General features: G+C 46.9%; 1 protein-coding gene across 2 annotated transcripts in view; it reads left to right on the top strand.

Annotated features, from left to right (window-relative positions):
- Positions 1-19,827, top strand: part of TSPAN18 (tetraspanin 18) — a 177,850-nt gene that overhangs the window by 21,709 nt on the left and 136,314 nt on the right. For both annotated transcript variants that reach the window (XM_033119992.1, XM_033119991.1), the window contains exon 2: positions 8,423-8,504. The gene's annotated coding sequence lies outside the window, so the exon portion shown is untranslated. The remainder of the gene's footprint in view (positions 1-8,422; positions 8,505-19,827) is intronic.

The raw sequence follows: 19,827 nt of genomic DNA, 5'->3' as shown, positions 1-19,827 counted from the left end.
GGTTATTATAGGCATTGGAGAAAGAATAAAGAATGCTGGAATCGATGGCTGGATTGGATACAAACCTGGTTAATGCCCTACAGGGCAATAGAATCGTAACCTTTGGAGTTATCTTTTCTATAAGACGTACAACTTTCCATGTAACTTCACCCGAGTTAGTTACATTCCTACATAATCCCCTAGACAGTTAAATAATCCTTGGGCCTGCTCAACTATGCTCCAATATGATGCTGAAAAGACAGGTCTCTCCTTGCCGTATTTCCAAGTTTTGGATCATTTTTCTCAACAGTATCTGTATACTCTTTCTGATCGTACACTAGAAAACACTGTTCATCTCTTCTTCTATATTTACTATTACACGACATTTATTTTCAAAAGAAAGTTTTGAAGGAGGACCCAGAATTCCCCAAAGGGACCTGCTGCTCATAAACTCAGCGTGATTGAGGTGCCCCCCACCCCCCCAGGGTCCCAGGGCAGCCGCACTTGCCTCTGTCGCCACCATGTTTTATTGTTATCGTCAATTTCCCTGTCTCTCTCCCCATCTAGACTGAGTTTCTTGAGATCAAGGATTTGTTGAGCTGAACTGTCTTTCTGCTCCTTCTATCCCAAGCACCTGGTATGCAGCGCAGAGAGATTCACTTCAGAGATGCTTGCTGAGTGAGTGACCATGGATGTTAAGAGGACTGGCCTCTTGTCAGTTACAGAAGGTGAGCCTTGCTGTTAGGAATTAGCGGGCTCCTCTCCTGGACTGGCTGTGTCCTTCTGTGGAGTCAAAGATGCTCCCACCCCCCATGCAGGTTCGCCACCCCCATCCCTGCTTCAGCCAGTTAATTGAGTTTGGAGGGCTCTACACGCTCCGTCTAGAACACCAGTCTTGTCTCTTTTCTGTAGGGCTCTTAAGACTGAGCTCTCTGAATTCCTGCCTTTCTTTCCTACTCAAGGTTTAAAGGGGTAAAAAGTTCTTGGCCACCTCAAGCTGGGGAGAGAAAAATGTGGCTGGAATTATTAATCTCTGCACCACGAATTTTAAAGCTCTCTTGTTCCACGTGTTGGGAAAACCCATCAAAATGTTAATGGCTCTGTGGTCTTTCCTCCTGCGGGCCATTTGCATTTACTTGGACTTAAGCAAGGAAGAATTACAAAGAATTGGGGTGCAGTTTTCCCAGATCCCACCACAACCCTGTGGGTTATAAAGCCTGAATTAATAGTCCCAGGTTGAGGAAGAAAGTTGTGGTTGGCCGTGGGGTTTGGCCTTTTCACTCAAGTCTGGTTATAAGTTCTCAGCTTTCAGCTTCCTTGCTAGCTGCAGGGTGGCCAGTTTGGAAATATCTCTATTACTGTCATGTGGCTTTTAATACAGTCATACATCACTTAACAATGGGGATACAATCTGAGAAATGCTTCGTTAGGCAATTTTGTCCCTGTGAAATATCACAGTGACTCACACATACCTAGATGGGACAGCCTACTGTGCACCTAAACGATATGATGTAGCCTTTTGCTCCTAGGCTACAAACCTGTATAGCATATTACTGTACGGAATACTGTAGCCCGTTACAACACGATGGTAAGTATGTATGTATCCAAAATATCTAAAACTAGAAATGGTACAGGAAAACTACGGTATAAAAGATAACAGGTGGGGCACCTGCGTAGGACCTCACTAGACGTTGCTCTGGGTGAGTGAGTGGTGAGGGACAGTGAAGCTCTAGGTCCTTACTGAACACTACTGTAGACCACAGACACTGTACACAGAGGCCAGAGTAAACTTATAAAAGAACAGAAGATTAAATCACGCACAGGAGAAACGATGTACTGAAGAGACGCGGTAAACAGGAGATGGATGAGGCTGCAGCCGGCGTTACGGGGCGTCCTGTTCTACAGCAAACTTTGTTTGTGATAGTAGAAAGAGTAAACTCTAAAGTAATGCTGACCAGTATAGTATAGGAAATACGTACACCAGTAACAGTTGTTTATTATCAAGTATTATGCACTGTACGTAAGTGCATGTGGTACAGTTTTATATGGGTGACAGCACAGTGGGTTTGTGGACACCGGCCTCACCACGAACAGGTGGCAAATGCACTGCACTACAACGTACGGCAGTCACGACCTCACTAGTGGACGTTATGATGGCTATGGCATGTGTCACTAGGCGATAGGAATGTTTTAGCTCTGTTATAATCTTATGGGACCGCCATTGTAGATGTGGTCCATCATTGACCAAAAAACATCGTTAAGTGGTGCATGACTGTATTGCTTCTCTCGGAGGTGGAAGATCCTTGGACACGCGTCCCTGTATGTGTAAGACTGCACAGTAGATCCATGTTGAGTTCAAGATCTGGAACATGTGGAGACACAATTTGCACGAAAGCCAGCTTCAGCTTGGCTCTTCTTGAACCATGTACCAGAAGCACTGATTGGTCTGGTCGCCTTTGAACCCCCAGGTATCTTTGCTGAAACAGTCCAGTGGCCTGAGAATCTCCCAGAGGCATCCAGGGGAGGAAGGACATAGGGGGTTGTCCTAATGCAGGATGGTCTCAGGCTGCAGACAAAATCGTGGGTTCTGGTCCTCCCTCAGCCTGGGTCAGCTCTGTGACTGCAGACAAGCCACTTGACCTCTCTGAGCCTCAGTTCCTTTCTTTGTTAGAGTGGAGGAGGACGCTGGTCATTTGGTTAAAGCGTGATGTCTCCATGTTTGTCGTCTGTTCATTCAGATGACACTGTGGAGTAGGTGTGCGCAGGCTAGGGTCCACCTTCGGGGACAGGTCTCTCTGGGACCAGATGCTCAGGTCCAGGATGCGGGGCACTGCTGGCAGGTCTGCTGCCCCCTCCCCGCGCGTCTCCTGCGAGAATGAGTGAGCCTTACTTAGCAGACGTTATGGATAGAATCATTTATGTTTTCTGTGTCCCTTTCTCCACGAACAACACAAGTACGTTTAGTTACATAAAAATGCGGCTGCTCCCTTTCCTCATGTATAAAATTGGAAGAGTGATAATACTCCCCTTGCAGTGTGGGAGGAAGAAGAGGGAAGATCACGTGTAAAGTGAGTTCTAGGGGATGGAGAGGATGGAGAGTTCTTATCCTTACCTCCTTCGGGTAATAAGAAAAAACTTCCAGACGGGATAGAGGGGGAGCGGAGGCAGGGCAGTGCCCGCTGGTGACAGGGAGTCTTAGGCTCCCAGAGGCCACACAGTGTCCTTTCTGCTCATCTGAGCATCTTGGCGTCTGTCTCATGGGGAGGGCAGGAGAGACCCTGGCCAGCATATGGCATCTGCAGAAAAGGCCCAGACCTAAAGGGAGGGAAGCGGGGGGGGGGGGGGGGGGGGGGATGATTACTAATGGCAATTGCATTGAGAATAAACAGCTTCCTGTGTTAGCTTCACCCTGGCCCTTCCACCCTCCCCAGGCCACCAGGAGCTGTAGGGCTCAGGTTGGGAGTTCCTTGTCCACTGGGATCCTTGCCAGCAGTGCCAACGCCCACTTGCTGTGCCCAGTTATATGTAGGGAGTGGCTCTCCCTTCCTGGAGCAAAAATAAATCCCAATCTTTCTAAGGATGTCGTGGCTCCCACCTCAGCCCCACTGTGACCCTGGGGTACAATTAGCAGGCCAACTCAGGGCCTCCTATGGGAACAGAAGATGATGGGGCTGAGTGACACGGGGCGAGGCCCTGGGGAGTGGCGCTGGGGAGCAGCGAGAGGAGTGCAGGTAGAGAGAAGGTGCAGAGACAGGATGTGGTTTCCTTAAGAGCTGCCCAGGGGATAGTTGACATGCAGGACACAGCAGGAATTCCTCCTGAACACTCCTTGGCTCCTCTCCCTCTCCCCACCCCCACCCCAACCCCCTGCGTTGCTAATTTAAAACAAAGTAAAACAAAGCCCTGGCTTTGCTTTGGAGCCATAAACTGCAGAGCTTTTCTGTGTCAACAAGCCATGCATCAGCTGGCAGTGGCCCAGCCTGGATCTGGTGGCCTGGCATTGGTGTGGGAAGAGGGCATCCAGGGCTGAGCCACCTCCAGGGTCTCACAAGTGCTGCTCCTTCTTGGGAGTCCTTGTGGTCACAGGGCTCGGAAGGATGGCAGTTCTACCTAGGAGCCAGGAAGAGATGTGAGGTGGCTGGAGGAGGGAGGGAGGGAGAGAGAGAGGTTGTAGCAGGAGCTAGCCAGGAAAGGGCTTATCACTGGGCTCATCTCTTCCCTCCCTCCGTTCCTTGCTGCCTCTTCCAGGAAGGCTTCCCAGCTCTCTTCCTTCTCTGAAATCATACTGACTTGGGATTCTAAGATATCAAGAGACTCTAAACCAGTTGTCTTCAATGTTACCTAGAAATTTATTATATAAAATATTAGAAAGTTCAGCTGTAGTGAATTAAGTGTTAGCATATGTCTGGGGTGTAGACCCCATCTTTTCTTTGTGTAGACCCCTGAGGAAGTGAGAGAAGGCTATGAGACGTGTAACTTGAAACCACCAATCACGGCCACTACCAGTTTTACAGAAAGTAGCAAGCAGGTTCCACTTTATGGAATTCCTTCTTCCTTTATTCATCGGCTGCTGATTTTGCGCCATGTACCATGGCAACCACTTACAATCCGTTAGCTCACCTAGTCCCCAGCTCAGGCCAGCGAGGTAGGGCTATGATTGTCCACACTTTGCAGGCGAGTTCAGTTTGACTGTGGGGTCTGCATATTGTGAGGATCTGAAGGTGGGCATGGAAAGATTGGCAGCCAGGGATCAGATGACAAAAGGCCCCATCTGTAGGCAAAGGGAGGCCAGGAGAGAGAAACGATACTCCACATTTATGAGCTCAGTCTTACAGCAAAGGAGAAGGCAGGTTGGAGGGAACAGAGGCCACCAGCCCCCAGCTGGTGGACTAGCCTGGAGCCTGTTTGCAGCAAGCGGACAACAATGAAACGGCTGAGCCCAGGCAGGGAAGGGCAGAGGCGGTGGGATGGAGAGGCAGGGATACTTTGAGAAACATGGGATGGAAGAGAAACAATGATTGGAAAACAGAGAGAAGGTTTGGATGTGGGTGTCAGTTACGTAGGGGTGCTCTGTTTGTGAAAATTCAGTAGGCTGCATACTCATAGTACATGCACTGCTGTGTATATATGTTCTATTTTAATTTAAAAATAGAGTAGGAAGCATCAGGGTAGAGATTAAAGTCTCTCAACGGAGCCTCATCCAGGACACCAAAGTGGCTCTCAGAATTTTTCTTATACCTTGAGAGCTGCTTTCTCTCACACAATGCAGATTTGCTTTGTTTAGAAGAAAGAAGAGAAGGAAAAAGATCTGAGTTTCGAGCTGGACCTTGCAAAATGGGAGGACTTGGCTAACAGTCACCAAACCCACTGCCCTTCATTAAGCTCTTACTATTCACGGAGTCCAAGGCACACTTTATTTCTTTTTTTCCATTGTCATGTCTCTGGAACCAGGATGCATCGTTCAAAAAGTGACAAGTCATAATTAATTCACTGGCAGTGTTTTCTTTCTTAGAAGTCCATAAAATAATGGTGCGATTATAATCCACGGAGTCTTACATTCAAGAAATAGGATATTGGACGGCAGGCTCTTTAAGTCCCGTGTACACATTCCGCACGCAATCCTCTCACAGCTTAGGAGTTCTCAGCTGTGGTTAGCCTTGTTTCTCAGAGGAGGACTTGAGGCATGGATTAAGAAGGTCAGTGGCTCAAGGTCACAGAGCTAGTTAGAGGTGGACTCAGGATTTCAACCTGTGCCACTTCAACGTGGGGGATCTTTGTACAAACCAAGGATGAGGATCGTGGTTTGCAGCCTGGACAGTGGTGGCCTTTCCTTTCCACCGCCAGAGACACCAAGGTCAACAGCGACCTCCGTTACCCAGCCACCATCTTCCAATGCTGCCTCTCGTCATCCAGCTCCAGTCCCCCTCTTGGCCCTAAACCCTGGGATTCTTTTCTTCTTCCCAAGAGAGCAGCTGAGTCTAACATCTGCAGTGACCTCCCTCCCTCACAGAGAGGAGGGGGCTGGAATGAGATCTCAGGGGAAAAAGGAAGAAATTCCGAGCCCAGCTGGTTTCTCTCACACAATGCAGATTTGCTTAAATGAGAATTAGGATTAGTGCTGGATTTTGCCTCTCCAGGCTGACTGGTAATAAACTAATCTCCCCTCAGGCGGCAGGAAGGCAGAATTCCTCTGAAGACTGGAGACAGCTTCAGGCTCCGGAGTACAAAACCTGGAAAGTAATTTTGTTATTGACAGCCTACCCGCATCACCTGACATGCAGCCCGCAGCTCCTTCCCAGGGTGGCCGTGGCCTTTAATTTCGTTAATGTGTGACATCCACCCAGGCTGCGTGGCTGACAGGCACACTCGACATTAATACGTGTTCTTCATGGTCCCCAGAGCTCATAAAAGCTCATTATCAGTTCTGATCCTATAAATGTAGTTCCTGGCTCCTGGCTCCCGTGGGCCAGAGTTCCTCTGAGATGCCCCCGGCAGTGGAGCAGTGGCCATCTGCGGAGCCAAGAGATCAACTCCTCCTTTTGTCCAGGGGACTTGGCCTCCCAGGCTACTAGGAGGTGACTGGAAAAGCCCTTGTGTAGACAGAACCCCGGGTTCCAAGTTACATCCAAGAAAAGGGGCTCTTTCTGCCCCGCTTATGTGAGGGGAATTGATTGAGCATTTTGGGAAGGCAGTTTGTCTACATCTATTCAGAGACAGAGGTACAGAGTCTCTGCCCAGCCAGCCCACTTCTAGGCATCCAGGCTTTGGAATCTCATGGACACTTCCACACAGAGGTATGGGGATCATTGCAGCAAGGTGGGAGTTATAATGGCCAGGAATGGAGATACCCCACATATCCGTGGTGGGGGAGGAAAATAAATTATGGTCCACATTTATTATGGGGTACCGTGCAGCTGTGCAAAAGACTCAGAGAGTCTATATAACCTCACCGTCGTGGGTAGGCATGATATCCCTGAGAAGTAGCATTGTAGAACATGTGTGGTAGCACCTTACTCGTGTAAAGTCACGTCGTCTGCTTGTGGGCCCACACGGGCACATGCTCACACACACATGCATGCACCCATGTAATTACACAGAATAAGATCTAAAAGGTCACAGTACAACAACTTTGAAGTGGTTCTGTATGTAAAAAAGGATTATGGGTAAGGCAGAACTTTCACTTCCTCCGATGGCAGCCTTAGTCTCGCCTGTGAGGCATGAAGGCCCTCGGGCTGACACTGGCTGGGTGGACGTCTGGGGCAGAGAGAGCCAAATAAAATGAGGTCACGTCCACCAACCAAGCCCTATTTCCCATCAGTCAGGAGGGAGTTTTGAGAACCTCTTCTGTGCAAGGGGCGCACTGACGCTGGGATTTGTAGAGTGGACCTGGAACTCATTTCTCTCCTGTTTGCACTTCTCCCCCTGTGGATATGGCACTTGCAGCGGGCTTGGCGTCCCAGGGACCTGAGTTCTGGTCCTGGTTCTGTCCCATTTTAGCAGTATGACCTTCGGCAAGTTATTGAACTCTCCTGAATTCACAATCCTCATCCCTGAAGTGGTGATACTTTCTCATGTGATTGCAGAGGGTATCGGGATTATTGTCATAATCATTTGAGACAACCTGAAACTTGATCAGGGCTTCCACTGCGCAGCCTGGTCATTTGGGCTCAAGGAGCTGGGCTGGGGATCTTGGCTCTCCCCTCTCTGCTACAAATTTTTCTTTTGTTTCTCAGCTGTGCCTGTGAATAAGCCGGTCCCCTGGGACTGGCCCAAGTCTTGGCTGGCAGGTATGTAGCCTGGACGTGGTGAATTTGATCCTTCTCCTGTGACCTGGGGTCTCAGTCAAAGTGACAGAGAAGAAGCGGGGAGAGACGGGTCTTCGACCCCTGCACTGTGGGGCTGAGCTGTTTTTCTCACCGCCAAGGACCCCTCCTTTTTTTTACATCTCTTTGTCGATACCAACCAGATCTTGAAAGTATTCGTTTGCCCAAGGAGCCTGCATTCATTAGGTAATGATGAATTCTTTTCCACGTTTTCAAAATTACTCAGAAAGCCTTTTTTTTCTGCCTGAGGAAAATGGAGTTCCCACACCAAGTTGGTAATATTCTAGCTGGAAGCAAAGAGTCGCGGTGTGATGTTGTGATTAGCATGCTCGAGGTCGTCACGTGGACATTGCACAGGCTCCCGGGCTGATTTGGGAAGACTGAAAATACGCCCCGCTCCATAAGCCCTGGGGATGCCATCCTGTGAGCCTACGTGGGCTGGGTGCTTAGTTCTGCCTTTCTGGCCACAGGGAAACTTGTCTGGCTTCTGCACCTGCTGATGGGGAAGGAGGCAGTGGACACGTCAGACAGTGGGTACACATTGGGACCGAGGGTTCCCCCAGAAGCCACCCTAACCCTTGCCTTTTCAAAATTCTTTTTTTTTTCTCTTCCCCCTCTAGAGCTTACCTAGAAGCCACCATCAGAAAGAGACCTCAAGAGAGTCCTGACAGCCCTGAAGGGAAAAGACACCCGTTGAAAGAGGTATGATTTGGGCAACATGGGGGAGTGGCATCTCAACTTATTCATACAGAGGGTCTGATCTCCTCTCCTCTTCCTGCCCTCCAGGCTCTCCCTTTCTGAGTGGGAGAACTCTCAGCTCAGGCTGGGGGTGCCGGGCACATGACAGGTGGCTTTCCTCTCGTCCTTGCCCCCAGACGTTTGTTCAGGGAGGGGGAGCAAAGGTGAGATGTGAGGAGAGAGAAGCTGGTGCTGAGGCGGGATCTCGTGAGGCTGGCTGCTGCCCTGCTGAGGGGGCCACGGGCCATGGCTGCTCCTCCACGGCTCTACCCAGAAAGTGAAGATTGAAGGATCGGAGGGAGGGAGCCCTCCAAGGGAAAGCAGAGCTCCTGGGGCTCACGGAGGACTCCTTCCATTCCTCACCCTTCCACACGCCCACCACAGTCTTGGAGATACCTTCTTAGTGTTACTCCTTTGTCTCCCCATCTCAGGACTCTCTTTTGAATCAAGTTCACATTCCATGATGGACTTGAGAATGGAAAAGCCCAGGTTAGCTTCTGGGACTCTGGAAGCTTCTTGGGCTGCCCATAATCCCAGGACATGTGATGGGCTAGACTCCTCATGGAAAGTTCCTGAATGTGAAGTCATGATGTCTGTCCTTTGGCGCAGCCTGGGCTACCGTTGTGCCTCACGGGCCCTTACCAGCCACTTCCCTCCTTGAGCCTCATTTTCTCATCTGTTAAACGGGGCAACAGTGACTTGAATCTCTGTTCCAGTCTTCGTGTCCTCTATTTCTGAGGTTCCAAACCAGTGCCTGAACTAGAGGAAGTGACAAGGGTGGTAGGACAGCCGGAAGGCAGAGATGGACTGGGGCCTTGGGGAAAGCTGTGGAGAGGAGAGAGGATTTGAAAGCTCCAACGAGATCTGATGGCCAGTCTTGGGCGAAGGATGACTCAGACTCTCAGTGGAACAGCCACAGGGTCTGAGGGGCAAATGGACCAGGGTTTGAGTCCCGGCTAATCACAAGAGTCAGATTAACCAACATTGAGGGCTTCTCCATGCCCGGCTCAGTGCTAAGCACACTCCCTGCATTATCTCATTCTGTCCTCTCAACAGCCTCAGAGACATGAGAACACTGGGCCTCAGAGAAGTTAAGTGACTTGCCCAAGGTCACACAGCAGTGAATAATGTGGCTGAGATTTGAAGCCCTTGGCTGAACTACCCTACAATTTTTATGTATTTTGCTTACCAGCTTTGTGACTTGAGGCTTAAGTTTCCAAAAATAAACAAACAAACAAACTTTTAAGCCAAATCACCTCTCTGAAATTCCATTTCCTGAAAAGACATAAAAATGATTTGTTTCCTTGACCTAGAATTTTTGTTTTTAAACTTTGGGCTCTTCCTAAAATCTCTGTGGGTGCTGGTTGTCTGATCTCTAAAATGGGGGCCTAATCTCTACCCATGGGGTGGTTTGGGGGGTAAGATGAGATGATGAACTCCCAGAAAGCTCCCCACATTGTTCTTCCCTGCAGACCCCCTCCACCTGCCTTCCTGCCCCTACGGATGCAGGGAGGGTGGACGGGGTGTACACACTGTGGAGAGCTGCTCCCAGCCGCCTTATGGCATTTGAAATTTTGCTTATCTGTGGTGGCCGTGGTTGGGAAGCACCCGACCACTTTCTCAGTCACTGATCTGATATGCTCCTGGTCTCCCAGCCTATCCTCTCACTTCTGGGCTGTGCCGCTGGCTGGGTGGGGTGTTTTAGGCTGGAATCCAAGGCAGGGTGGTCGGCTCCCAGAGGCAGAGAAAGCAGGGCCTGGCTGAGACCCGTGTGGACAGTGGCACCAGAGTGGCGGAGCGGCGAGGCCTGGAGCCTGCTTGGGCTCTGTCTCTCCCTAGATAGCATCTGTGTCCTGCAGCAACCCTTGCTCGGCCAGCGCCAGGGCCATAATCTTAATTGTAAGCCTCCCGGCAGCCGCCACCCTGATTGCCACAGGAAGCCATTGCCTTATCACAGAGCCTGGATCTTGCATGGTTTTCTTAATCAGGGGAAGGCTCTGAAGCAAGTCGGAAAAAGCTTAACTTCCCCAGGATCTTTCTGCTACAGATGCTTCTCTAATCAGAGGAAGCCATGGGCCTGGGTGAACGAAGGGAAAGAATCTCTTTGAGTAAAAAGCAGCAAGTGTGCTGTTATTCCTGGGTTACCGTCAGGAGGGGTGCCGAGGGAGCAGAGCGATCTAGCCTTGCCCCTCTTGTTAGCCAGGAAACAGATAAATGTTACAGAGTCACAGGATAAGTGCAAAGCTGACCACAAGGCTACAGGCAGACAGGCATGTTCTGTTGTGGGAAACGTTTGCTGGGGTTTGGCAGCCAGACTGATGGAGACCGAATCCTAGCTGTGCTGTTTGACTTCAGGGGAGGGATTCAATTCCCCCAGAGCCTCCGTTTTCTCATCTATAAAATGGGCAGACAGCATGCATCTCACTGGGTGGTTGTGAGTGTGAGAAAACTGCCTGCGCGATGCACCTGTTTGCTTTGAACGATGGCAGCCCCCTGAAATAATGTGGCCTTCCAAGGTGACCTTTTTGAAGAGGCTCTGGATCTTGGGATGTGAGCACTGGGTGTTTATGACCAAACGGTGGGGTTACCCTGGAGACACATACCTCTTTCTGTGCCTGGTCTAAAAAAGGGCTGAGTGCAGGGCCTGGGTTATGTCAGCTCTCTGTTCTGACACCCCTGGGGTGTGGGGCCACCTCGGGTGTGAACAGTTCTTCCTGAGCCTTTCTCCCCTGGTTTTCACTTCACCCTGATGATCTTTACTGGACCTTTTCTGAAGATCATTGCTGATCCTCCTCGCTTCCCAAAAAGCAAGTATCTATCATCTCTTGATAGGTGAGGACAACTGGGGTTCAGAAAAGAAAGTTGTAAATTAATCCAGGCTTCACCTCTAAAAAGCAGCAAGTTTAGGACCGAAACACAGGGCTTCTGCTCCAAAGACAAGTGTGTTTACCGTAGAACTTACAGCACCCATGGTGTCTACATGGCACACTTACAGAAGCACCTCATTTGCACCCACAGCCGCACCCCACAGCACCATGGTGGCTTCCTATCATCCGCCGCGTTTTCCACAGTGCCCACAGAGGCACCCAGGGTGTCCACGAGGCACCCCACAGGACTCAGCATCACCCCATGGCACTCACTGCCCATGTATCCACAGAACACCCTGCATGCCCACAGTGGCAGCCCACGGTGTCCATGGTGGCACTCTTCTCATGTTCTCCACCCATCCTTGCACGGAGTTTGGAACTCAGGTAGAAAGGGAAGTCCTCTGATGTTTGTCTCTCAGCCAGGCCTCTGCAGCAGCTGAGCTAGCGAGTGAAGGCAATTTCTAGGAAGCGTCAGGCTCTTCCTCCTGCCGAGATCGGACAGCGGGAAGCAGGTGTCAGGGACAGACTGATGGAGGCCTGGCTGCCCCAGGAGAACCTATAACCCAGGCCCCATTTGATCTGTTTTTTCTTTTGTTGCTCGTGCTTTTGGTGTCACATCTAAGAATCCATTGTCAAATCTAGGGTCTTGAAGATTTACCCCTCTGTTTTCTTCTAAGAGTTTTATGGTTTTAGCTCTTATATTGTTTTTCCCTGAAAATATGACCTAGCCGGACAATCAACTCTAATGCGTCTTTTGGAGCAAAAATTAATATAAGACCCGGACTTATTTTACTATAATATAAGGCCGGGCCTTATATTAATTTCTGCTCCAAAAGACGCCTTAGAGCTGATTGTCTGGCTAGGTCTTATTTTTGGGGAAACACTGTATTTAGGTCACTGATCCATTTTGAGTTAATTTTTGTATATGGTGTGAGGCAGGGGTCCAACTTCATTCTTTGGCATGTGGTTATCCAGTTGTCCCAGCACCACTGGTTGAAAACACTATTCTTTCCCCATTAAATAATCTTGGCGCCCTTGTTCAAAATCAGTTGGCCATAGAGGTAACGGTTTGTTTCTGGACTCTCAGTTCCACTCCATTAGTTTATATGTCTATCCTTATGTCAGTACCATGCCGGTTTCATTACTATAGCTTTATGTGTAACTTTTGGAGGAGCATTATTATATTTTAAAGCTCCCTGAAGTAATTCCAATATGCAACCAAGAGTAAGCACTACTGGTTTTTAGAGGAAGATGAGGCACTGTTAGGGAGGCCAGCTGGGAGACTGCTGGAATGATCTAGGGCAGTGCAGGGCGAAAAATGCAGCCCTGAAGCAAAGCCACAGTGATAGTGGTGAAAAGGCCATGAAGGAGTTAAGGGAGATGAGTGAGAGGGGGAAACGTCCTGATCCTGATTCCAGGAAGGCCTTGGAGATGTCAAAGGTGAGAATGGAAGCCGGTGGTCCAGGTGAGCTTGATTAACCTCCTGCCCACCCCTAATATGATTTGGAGGAAGACCTGGGTCCCCATCCCAGCTCTGCTCCACTGTGACCTTGGGCAAGTTGCTTGACCTCTCTGAGCACCCTCATTGTCTCTGTAAGGTGGATCAGTCTTCTCTGCTACTCACGCAAGTGGTTGGGTGAGGATCAAATGGGTCAGCTGTACAAAGGCTGAAGGACTTAAATGCAACTGAATGCTTGGCAGAGTCTCTGCCCCAAAGTTCCTGCCAGTTGGCTGTCAGTATCTGCCCACCCGCCTGCAATGAGGCTCGTGGCCTCCATTGCAATCTATGCTACCTTGGCCTTCCTTGGGCTGACTCTGATGGTCAGAGTGTCTCCATGCTGAGTTGACATCTGTTTTCTTGTACCCTCCGTCTACTTGCCCCAAGTCTGCTTTGTGGGGCTGTGTCACTCCTTTTTGTCCAGGCCTCGCTCTTGCATCCTCACCCCTCATCTTCTCATCTGCTGGCTGAAAGCTCATAGTTACCTCTGCCTCCCCTGGAGGATGCAACTCGGTGTTCCCTTGACTTCTTGCTCACCCTCCTCTGGGCAGAGTCTGGCCTGAACTTGGCACTTTCGTAGTTCAGCCCTCACAGTTGGGGCCAGAGCTCCAGCTGTGTTCTGACCGCAGCCCAGATGGGTGGGACCAACACCTCCCTTGATCTGGACCTTTTACTTCTATTCATGCAGCAAGATGGTGTTAGAGTTCAGTGATTCCCCCATCCCATTTTTTCATTGACCAGGTAGAAAAGGGATTCCTTCGCTCTTGCTGCATAGATCACCTTTTCCGTCGGGTATTTATAAATCATAAAGCAGTTTAATGCAGGAGGGAGAGCATAGCTATGGCATTAGATGAATTTCAGCACTATTTTTGAATTAGTTATTAGCTTGGGCAAATTAACTCAGGTTAGTCTCCTGTTAGATGAGAGTCACAGCAATTGCAGACGTCATGGTGAAGATTAAATGAGACGATGGATGTCAGGTGTGTCACCCATTTCCCAAGAAGGCAGGAGTCAACGTTCCAGGAGGTAAAGGATATCATTGCCATTATCATCCGAACACCACCCTTCATTTTTCTCCACTTCTGACAGGTGGGGTGCAAGCCCTGAGTTTAAGCACAGAAAGGGGCTGCAGCCCAAGGGCTCATCTCCCTTCCTGGCTTCCCCCTCACTCTGTCTGAGATACGTACGTGAAGGGCCAGGGTGACAGGTTATCGCCGTCCCAGTTTCCGGCTCACTCAGCCCAACTTCTGCTGGGCCTTTCTGGCCGCGGGCCAGTCCTGTATCCACATGTGACTCCTGACAGCTCCCTGATCGTTCTCTCCCTTGGTGGATATTTTCCATCCCAAACTTTTCCCTTCTTTTTCAAGTTGTTTTAAATTTACCCAAGAAGGTTCATCCCAGGGCCACATACCCATGGGCCCTGATGGGAGGCTAAGCTGGAGAGTGTTTCCCTCGGAGATGCCCCATCTTCCTGGCACGGTTGGTGGTGAGAGCAAAGCCTGACAAACCCTTGCTCTGTGGGGTGACCACTCCTTGACATCATGGAGAGATAACACGAAGTCTTCATTTTCCTCATCAAAAGAATGAGCAAACCATGGCTTTTCTGTTTATGTAGCAAAAATTAGCAGAAAGTCCTCTCAAGAGGCTTTATTATTGTTTTTTAATGACATATATCCACATTGTGACTCACAGCTAAAGAACTTTCAAACAGCCAGGTGTGGCAAAGAGGGGTGGAATAGGCACCCCATTTTCAGATGCCACATCAGCATCAGAGAGGGAAAGTGACTTGCCCAAAGCCACACAGCTACGGAATAATCGAGATAGGCCTAGCCTGAGAGTCTTCTGACCTGGAATGGTGGTTGTTCTTCCCCACCCAGCTGCTTCTCTTATTGATTAAAAGTGTAAATATTTTAATAATGGCCCAGAAATAAAGGAAAAAGTCCAAACCAGCTGGCAGCACTGCTTTGTTAGCTGTGGTAGTTTATTACCTGCCAGAGCTGCTGATGTGACAAGAAATGACTGATGCCATAGCCTGTGATTTGGGGTCACCAAGGTGTCTCCTTTTCTGGGGCCTGGGCAGGGCCGTGTTATGAAAGAAAGGCACTGTGGAAGGCCAAGGAAGGAAATTGGGCTCTTGACTCTGAAACCTTTTTTTTTTTTTTTTTTTTATTAAATCACCTTATTTTCTAGAGCAGTTTCAGGTTCACAACAACAAAACTAAGCAGAAAGTGAAGTGAGTTCTCATTTTCTCCCTGCCCTCCTACATCTACCCCCTTGGTCACCATCCTGCACCACCGTGATACATATATTGCAATCAGTGAACCTACACTGATACATCATTGTCACCCAAAAGCCCATAGTTTAGATCGTGGTTCACTGTTGGTGATATACTTCTATGGGTTTTGACACCTGTATAATAATTACACGTATCCATCATTATAGTATCGTCCAGAATAGTTTCACTGCCCTAAAAATCCTCTGTGCTCTGCCAATTCATCCTTCCCTCCCTCCTAAGCGCTGGCAACCTCTGATCTTTTTACTGTCTACATAGTTTTGCCTTTTCCAGAACATCGCATAGTTAGAGTCATACAGTCTGTAGCCTTTCAGATTGGTTTCTTGCACTTGATCATATGCATGTAAGTTTCCTCCATGTCTTTCCATGACTTAATAGCTCCTTTTTTTGCCCCATTTTTTGTGATAAAATATGCATAACATAAAATTTACTGTCTTAACTATTTTTAAGTGTACAATTCAGTGGTATTAAGTGCATTCACATTGTTTTGCAGCTACCACTGCCATCCATCTGTAGAACTCTTTTATCTTACAAAACTAAAACTCTATCCCCTTTAAACAATAACTCCCAATTCTCCTCTTTTCCCAGCCTCTGACAACCACCATTATACTTTCTGTCTCTATGACTTGTTACTCTAACTACCTTATGTAAGTGGAGTCAGAGAGAATTTGTTTTGTGTGTGTGTGTGACTGGCTTATTTCACGTAGCATAATGTCCTCCAGGTTCATTCATGTTGTAGCATCTGTCAGAATTCCTTTCCTTTTTCAGGCTGAATAATATACCTTTATATGTGTAAACTACATTTGGTTTAATCCATTCATCTGTCCACGGGAACTTGGGTTGTTCCACATTTTAACTATTATGAATAAAGCTGCTAAGCTCATTTCTTTTTAAAGCGGAGTAACATTCCATTGTCTGGATGTACCACAGTTTATCCATTCACCTCCCGAAGCACATCAGGGCTGCTTCCAAGTTGGGGCAAGTATGAATAAAGCTTCTCCAAACATCTGTGTGTAGGGTTTTATAGGGACATAAATTTTCATCACGTTTGAGTAAATACCAACAAGTATGATTGCTGGATCATATGGTAAAAGTATGTTTAGTTTTGTGAGGAACTGCCAATCTGTTCTCCGGCGTGGCCGTACCATTTTGCATTCCCACCAGCAGTGTAGGAGAGTTCTGCTACTCCACATCCTCTCCAGCATTTAGTGTTGTCAGTGTTTTGGATTTTGGCCATTCCAATAGCTACGTGGTGGTGTCTCATTATTGTTTTAATTTGCAATTTCCTAATGACATATGATGTTAAGCATATATTTATATGCTTTTTTCCCCCCTCTGTGTTATCTTGGTGAGTTGTCTGTTCAGGTCTTTTGCCATTTTTCAATCGGGTTGTTCATTTACTTATTGTTGAATTTTATGAGTTCTTTGTCTATTTTGGATAACAGTCCTTTACCTATATACCTTTTGCAAGTATTTTCTCCTAGCCTGTGACTCCTCATTCTACGGACAGTGTCTTTCACAGAACAGAATTTTTAAATTTTAATGAAGTCCAGCCTATCAATTATGTCTTTGATAAATTATACCTTTGATGTTGTATCTAAAAAGTCATTGCCATACCCAAAGTCATATAGATTTTTCTTCTGTGTTATCTTTAGGAGTTTTAGAGTTCTGCATTTTACATTTAGGTCTGTGATCCATTTTGAGTTAATTCTTGTGAGGGTTGTAAGATCTGTGTCTAAATTCACTTTTTTGCATGTGGATGTCTAGTTGTTCCAGCACCATCTGTTGAAAAGACTACCTCTTCTCCGTTGTATTACCTCTGCTCCTTTGTCAAAGATCAGTTGACTGTATTTATCTGGGCCTGTTTCTGGGATCTCTCTTCTGTTCCATTCGTCTATTTACCTATACTTTCACCAGTACCACACTGTCTTGATTACTATAGCTTTAGAGTAAGTCTTGAAGTCAGGTAGTGACAGTGCTCCAACTTTGTTCTTCACTATTGTGTTGTCTATTCTGTCTTTTGCCTCTCCACACAAGCTTTACAATCAGTATGTTGATATCCACAAAGCAACTTGCTGGGATTTTGATTGAGATTGCATTGACTCTATAGATCAGATTGGGAGGAACTGACATCTTGGTGATATTGAATCTTCCTATCCATGAACATGGGATATCTCTCCAATTATTTAGTTCTTCTTTGATGTCTTTCATCACAGTTTTGTACCTTTCCTTATATAGATCTTGTGCATATTTTGTTAAATTTATACCTAACTATGTCATTTCTTTTGGTGCGAATGGAAATGGCATTGTGCTTTAAATTCAGATTTCACTTGTTCATTGCTGATATATAGAGAAGCGATTGATCTTTATATATTAACCTTGTATCCTGTAATCTTGCTTGACTATAAATGCTTACTAGTTCCAAGAGCTTTTAGTCAGTTCTTTCAGATTTTCTACATAGATAATCAGGTCATCTGTGAACAATGACAGTTTTATTCCTTCCTTCCTTAATTTGTAAAAATAAAACCCTGTAAAAAAAAACCAACAACAACAACAACAAAAAGCTTCCTTCCCAATCTGTAATAATGAAAAAAAACTTTATCATATTGTATTAGCTAGGGCTCCTAGTACAATGTTGAAAAGCAGTAGTGAGAGGGGACATCCTTGCCTTGTTCCTGATCTTAATGGGAGAGCTTCTACTTTCTCACTGTAGGTATGATGTTAGCTGTACAGTTTTTGCCGATGTTCTTTTTCAAGTGGAAGAAATTCCCCTCTAGTCCTAGTTTGCCAAGTTTTTTTTTTTTTAATCATGAATAGATGTTGGATTTTGTCAAATGCTTTTTCTGCATCTATTCATATGATCATGTGATTTTTCTTCTTTAGTTTGTTGATGTGAGGGGTTACATTAACTGGTCTTTGAATGTTAAACCAGCCTTGCATACATACATGGGATAAATTCCACTTGGTCATGGTCTATAATTCTTTTTATATATTGTTGGATTTAATTTGCCACTATTTTGTTGAGGATTTTGCATCTATGTTAATGAAAGATATTGGCCTGTAGTTTTTTTTTTGCCTGGTTTTGGTGTTAGGGTAATGCTGGCCTCATAGGATGAGTTATTAATTATTTTCTCTGCTTATATCTTCTGGAAGAGATTGTAGAGAATTGGTATAATTTCTTACTTGTTTGGTAGAATTCACCAGTGAACCCGTATGGGCCTGATGCTTTCTGTTTTGAAAGGTTATTAGTTATTGATTCAACTTATTTACTAGATACAGGCCTATTCAGACTGTCTGTTTCTTCTTATGTGAGTTTTGGCAGATTGTGTCTTTCAAGGAATTGATCTATTTCATTTAGGTTCATAATTTATGGGCATAGAATTATTCACAGTTTTCTTTTATTATCTTTTTAGTGTTCATGGAAACTATAGTGATCTCTCCTCTTTCATTTTTTTTTTAATTTATTTTTAATTTATTGGGGTGACAATTGTTAGTAGAATTACATAGATTTCAGGTGTGCAATTCTGTATCACATCATCCATAAATCACACTGTGTGTTCACCACCCAGAGTCAGCTCCCCTTCCATCACCATACATTTGATCCATTTCTGATATTAGTAATTTGTGTTCTCTCTCTCTCTTGTTAGCCTGGCTAGAGACCTTTTGATTTTATCCATCTTTCCAAAGAACCACCTTTTAGATTTTTAATTTTCTCTATTGATTTCTTATTCTCTAAAGCCTACGTTTTAGTCATGAATCTATCACTATCTAAGGGTTCTTGAGGGGTAAGTCCTTTCCATTCTCAGAGTCTCAGTTTTCACATCTGCAGAATGGATGGTGATGACAATGCCTGGCCCAGAGTTGGTTTGAGGGCAAATGTCAAATGTGAATCCACATTCATTGATTCAGTAAGTATTTGTTGAGCCCCTACTGTATACCAGTACTGCTCTGCATACTGGGAATATCATAATGAACAAAACAGAAAAGTCCCTGCCCTTGGAGACCTAACAAACTGAATGCCAAACAGTATTAGGTGCAGGAAGGGACGGGGAGTGGCCAGGGGGTGCTATTTTGGATAAGGGCATTAGGAAGGCCTTCCCGATCAGATGTCACTTGAGCAGAGACCTGAAAGCACTGAGGAGTGAGCCTTGACTTTCTCTGTGGGAAGAGCCTTCCTGGCGGAGGGAATAGCAAGAGTCAGGGCCATTAGGCGGGCAGGCAGCTGGCATGGTGAAGTATCAGGGGTGCCAGGGTGCTAGAGCAAGGGTGGTGTGGAAGGAGAGGAGGCCGGAGGGGAGCTGCCAGCCGGGTTGAGGACTTTGGGTTTTGATTCTAAGTGTGATGGGAAGCCAGAGAGCAAAGAAGAGACAGGATCAAATTTACATTTTACCAAGATCACTCTGGCTGCTAGGTGGAGAACAGACCTGGGGGCCAGCGTGGAGACTGATGTTGGAATCCAGGCGAGAGATGAGGTGATTTGGAAAGACAAAATGGTGGTGGAGGTGCTGAGGGGCCAAACGGTCAGGATTTATTTTGAAAGTGTTGCTGACAGACGCGCTAATGGATTGGATGGGGTGGGAGAGAAAGAGAGGAGTCGTACGATGATGAGTTTGTTCCTGAGGAAGAGCC

Source organism: Rhinolophus ferrumequinum, chromosome 11, assembly GCF_004115265.2.
Source record: "Rhinolophus ferrumequinum isolate MPI-CBG mRhiFer1 chromosome 11, mRhiFer1_v1.p, whole genome shotgun sequence".
Lineage (NCBI taxonomy): Eukaryota > Metazoa > Chordata > Mammalia > Chiroptera > Rhinolophidae > Rhinolophus > Rhinolophus ferrumequinum.
This window is presented reverse-complemented; position numbering and strand designations above follow the sequence as displayed.